This window comes from Homarus americanus, unplaced genomic scaffold (assembly GCF_018991925.1).
Source record: "Homarus americanus isolate GMGI-L3 unplaced genomic scaffold, GMGI_Hamer_2.0 scaffold9806, whole genome shotgun sequence".
In the NCBI taxonomy this organism is placed as follows: domain Eukaryota; kingdom Metazoa; phylum Arthropoda; class Malacostraca; order Decapoda; family Nephropidae; genus Homarus; species Homarus americanus.
This window is the reverse complement of record NW_024736797.1, coordinates 5,001-10,518: the sequence shown is the minus strand read 5'-3', so window position 1 is coordinate 10,518 and position 5,518 is coordinate 5,001.

The window sequence follows — 5,518 nt, the reverse complement described above, 5'->3', positions numbered from 1 at the left end:
TAAGTCCCGAACAGGGTTATTCGGCTGTTCTCGAACAGTCAGGTTTTAAACTTGCCTAACAAACGATCAAACAACCTCCACTCTCGAGGTGCGGTATGGTGACTGTCCTATCGTCCGCCCCTGTATGCTGGATTGCACTAATTCACTATATTAAGGGGAGAGGGTGCCTTCACACACCTATTCTGTGTGGAATATCTTCTGCCCCCCAGCGGAGCGCTTCGGCGCCTCTGCGAAGCAAAGCGCGGCATTCAAAAACAACAACCAAAGCTGCCGTGGCTTTCCCTTCCCTGCCCTGTATTGGCTGCAGCAGCAGGCAGAAGAAGAGAGAGAGAAAAATAGTCTCATGGGGTCAGAGGAATGGCAGTGGAGCGCGATCTATGAATTTCACTAGCCAGGTCTGTCTCCACCGAACATTATTACTCTCTCGGCGCACACGTCGCCACCACGGTTTCGCGACAGCAGCAGCATCATGATGTTGCGTCTATTGTAAACCGGAACCGGGTTATTCGGCTGTTCGCGAACAGTCGGTTTAACCTTTGCCTAACAAACGATCATCAAACAACTTCCACTCGAGGTGCGGTACGGTGACTGTCCCACGTCCGCTCTGTATGCTGGATTGCACTATTTCACCATATTGCGGAGAGGGTGCTCTTCACACCCATTCGGTGGAATATCTTCCGCCCCCCAGCGGAGCGCTTTCTGGCGCCTTCTGCGAAGCAAAGCGGCGGCATTCAAAACAACAACCAAAGTTGTTGTCGCTTCCTTCCTGCCCTGTAATGGCTGGAGCAGCAGGAGCAGCAGAAGAAGAAGAGAGAGAGAGAGAAAATAGTCTCATGGGGTCAGAGGAATGGCAGTGGAGCGCGATCTATGAATTTCACTAGCCAGGTCTGTCTCCCAATTGAACATTATTACTCTCTCGGCGCGCACGTCGCCACCACGGTTTCCGCGACAGCAGCAGCATCATGATGTTGCGTCTATTGTAAGTCCGGAACCGGGTTATTCGGCTGTTCGCGAACAGTCAGGTTTTAACCTTGCCTAACAAACGATCAAACAACTTCCACTCTCGAGGTGCGGTACGGTGACTGTCCTATCGTCCGCTCTTGTATGCTGGATTGCACTATTTCACTATATTAAGGGGAGAGGGTGCCTTCACACACATATTCGATGTGAAATATCTTCCGCCCCCCAGCGGAGCGCTTCGGCGCCTCTGCGAAGCAAAACGCGGCATTCAAAAACAACAACCAAAATTGCCGTCGATTTCCTCTCCCTGCCCTGCAATGGCTGGAGCAGAAGGAGAGCGAGAGAGAGAATAGTCTCATTGGGTCAGAGGAATGGCAGTGGAGCGGGCTAATGGCGAGTAGGCTCGCGATCTATCAATTACACTAGCCAGGTCGCTCTCCCTATTGAACATTATTACTCTCTCACGTCGCCACTGCGGTTTCCGCGACAGCAGCAGCATCATCATGATGTTGCATCCACCAATTAGTCCTGAACCGGGTTATTCGGCTGTCTGCGAACAGTCCGGTTTTAACCTTACCCAACATCCACTCTCGAGGTGCGGTACGGTGAATGTCCTATCGTCCGACCTTGTATGCTGGATTGCACTATTTCACTATATTAAGGGGAGAGGGTGCCTTCACACACATATTCGGTGTGAAATATCTTCCGCCCCCCAGCGGAGCGCTTCGGCGCCTCTGCGAAGCAAAGCGCGGCATTCAAAAACAACAACCAAAATTGCCGTCGCTTCCCTGCCCTGCAATGGCTGGAGCAGAAGGAGAGAGAGAGAGAGAGTTTTTAGTCTCATTGGATCAGAGGAATGGCAGTGGAGCGGGCTTATGGCGAGTAGGCTCGCGCTCTATCAATTACACTTGCCAGGTCTCTCTTCCGTTTGGACATTATTTACTCCGTCTCTCTCTCTCGGCGCACACGTCGCCACCCTACTAGTTTCCGTCACAGCATATGCTGCGGCCTTTCAGTCGGAACGGGGCTCCCCTTCGCCTTGCTGTCTGCCCAACTTAGCGGACTTGCGTTGGCTGATCACCCCGTCTTCGCGTCTGTGCCGGCCTTCAATGCAGCGCCCAACCGTCTCTTGACCGAGATTCATTGCACTATTCCACGCGCAAACGGCTACCCTTAATGTGCATAGACAACGCTCATGGTTCAACACGACCAGGGCGCAGTCTGGGAGCCGAGTATACTAAAAAGAGAGTTTAGCAGCCAAAACTCGTCAAAGCACACGTTGGGTTACCCCATCACCTAACAACGATGATGGCGGTTCCCACCCGTGAAATACACAACCTAACCAATATTGGGCGACGATGGCGCTCATGAGCCCACGTCCCCACAAACAGTAAGAGAAAGAGAGAGAGGAGGAGATGGGCCAATGTCTTATGCCTCGCTGGGGCAAAGAGAAGAGAAGAGGAGCGGATAAGGGAGGAGATTGGCCAACGTGCGGTCCCTCGCCCAATGTCGGCTGCCTCGCTGGAGCTGGGTAAAGAGGAGAGGAGCGGATAAGGGAGGAGATTGGCACACACGGTGGCGCTGCCGGCGCCGAGGATAGCAAGAGAAGGTGCAGTTTGATCTGATCATCTGGTTTGCTATTTCTCTAAGGCCAACGTGCGGTCCCTCGCCCAATGTCGGCTGCCTCGCTGGGGCAAAGAGAAGAGGAGAGGATAAGGGAGGAGATTGGCACACACGGTGGCGCTGCCGGCGCCGAGGATAGCGAGAGAAGGTGCAGTTTGATCTGATCATCTGGTTTGCTATTTCTCTAAGGCCAACGTGCGGTCCCTCGCCCAATGTCTTCTGCCTCGCTGGGGCAAAGAGAAGAGGAGCGGATAAGGGAGGAGATTCGCCAACGTGCGGTCCCTCGCCCAATGTCGGCTGCCTCGCTGGAGCTGGGGCAAAGAGGAGCGGATAAGGGAGGAGATTGGCACACACGGTGGCGCTGCCGGCGCCGAGGATAGCAAGAGAAGGTGCAGTTAGATCTGATCATCTGGTTTGCTATTTCTCTAAGGCCAACGTGCGGTCCCTCGCCCAATGTCTTCTGCTCTCTCTCAATCTCACTATTTTGGCCGCCGTGATAGGCGCCGCCAACAGCAGCAGCTACCTGGTTGATCCTGCCAGTAGTCATATGCTTGTCTCAAAGATTAAGCCATGCATGTGTAAGTACAAGCCGATTTAAGGCGAAACCGCGAATGGCTCATTAAATCAGCTATGTTTCATTGGATCTGTAAACCCACTTACTTGGATAACTGTGGCAATTCTAGAGCTAATACATGCAATTGGTCTCTGACCGCAAGGGAAGAGCGCTTTTATTAGTTCAAAACTGGTCGGGCCCCGGTCCGTAACCCACCTGTGGTGAATCTGAATAACTTCGGGCTGAGCGCACGGTCTCCGCACCGGCGCCGCTTCTTTCAAGTGTCTGCCTTATCAGCTTTCGATTGTAGGTTATGCGCCTACAATGGCTATAACGGGTAACGGGGAATCAGGGTTCGATTCCGGAGAGGGAGCCTGAGAAACGGCTACCACATCTAAGGAAGGCAGCAGGCACGCAAATTACCCACTCCCGGCACGGGGAGGTAGTGACGAAAAATAACGATGTGAGTCTCATCCGAGGCCTCGCAATCGGAATGAGTACACTTTAAATCCTTTAACGAGTATCCATTGGAGGGCAAGTCTGGTGCCAGCAGCCGCGTAATTCCAGTCCCAATAGGCGAGCAATAAAGTTATGTATAAAAGCTCAGAAGGATCTCAGTTCCGGACTGACGGTGCACCGCCTGCGTTTACTGTCACGCCGGCCTCTGACGGATGCTTGTCGAGCGTCCCGAGGCTTTGAGAGTTTACTGGAAAAATAGAGCATCAGAGTGGTGCTATCGGAATGGGCCCTAATGGTGATGTATGGAATAATGGAATAGGACCTCGGTTCTTATTTGTTGGAACTCAGAGTGTACGACTAATCGGAACAGGCGGGGCATTCAGATTACACGCCAGAGGTGAAATTTTGAATCACAAGAAGACGAACTACTGGCGTAAAGCATTTTGCCAAGGATGTTTTCATTAATCATCAAGAACGAAAGTTAGAGGTTCGAAGGCGATCAGATACCAGCCCTAGTTCCTAAACTCATAAAATCGATGCCAACTAGCGATCCGCCGGCGTTATTCCCATGACCCGGCGGGCAGCTTCCGGGAAACCAAAGTCTTTGGGTTCCGGGGAAGTATGGTTGCAAAGCTGAAACTTAAAGGAATTGACGGAAGGGCACCACCAGGAGTGGAGCCTGCGGCTTAATTTGACTCAACACGGGAAACCTCACCAGGCCCAGACACCGGAAGGATTGACAGATTGAGAGCTCTTTCTCGATTCGGTGGGTGGTGGTGCATGGCCGTTCTTAGTTGGTGGAGCGATTTGTCTGGTTAATTCCGATAACGAACGAGACTCTGGCCTACTAAGTAGTCGACGGAACTCCAGAAAATGGTGTCCAGTTCAAGTTCTTTCTGAGGATAAGCGGCAATTTAGCCGCATTTGAGATTGAGCAATAACAGGTCTGTGATGCCTCAGATGTTCTAATGCGACGCTATGACTAGAAGGGATCAACGAAGCTTTCCCGAGAGGAGCGGCAATCTGCCCAAAAGCCTTTCGATAGGATTAGCTTGCAATTGTTTCAAGAACGAGGAATTCCCAGTAAGTGCAAAGTCATCAGTCGGCGCCGATCATTCCTGCCCTTTGTACACACCGCCCGTCGCTACTACCATTGAATGATTTAGCAGAGGGCCGGACTGGCGTTTTGGATTGTCGGCCCCGTTCGGGCGAGGGTTTTCTGGGTCGTCGCCTCGAGCTGACGGAAAGATGTCCAAACTTGATCATTTAGAGGAAGTAAAAGTCGTAACAAGGTTTCCGTAGGTGAACCTGCGGAAGGATCATTAACAGAGAGAAAGAGAACGGGGCGCTCTTAAAACTACTACTACTACTCTCCTGATTTGGGCGGTCTCGGGCTCTGCTCTGGCAACTCCAGCAGCGAAAGAGGACAATCCCGGCCCCCGCACCAAAAATAGGTACCACCACGCTGTAGGTGGACCACACTCGGGCGAGAGCGCGAAGACCGGAGGAGGAGGACGGACGGGGCTTTGGACGGCTGCCCGTCCGTTCCTTACTACCGGCGAATAAGCCTCTTGACCCCAAAAGAGTGAAATTCAAGTGTCAAAAAACAACAATAAGCCGTCCGCCAAAACCCAAACCACAAACTTGGGCTGGAGGTCTGTCAAACTTTTCTGTTGAGACTCACCCAGATGGTTAGTCGCAAAAAGACTCAAAATGCAAATACAGGCCATCCTTAACGGGGGATCACTCGGCTCGGGTCGATGAAGACCGCAGCAAAACTGCGTCGGTATGTGAATCGCAAGAATACCAGATACATCGACAAGTTGAACGAATATTGCGGCGGCGGCAGCCATATGAGCTTGTCGCCGCCACTCCTCTACGAGGGTCGGAAATATACATCCATCGGTTGCTGCGAGTTCGGTG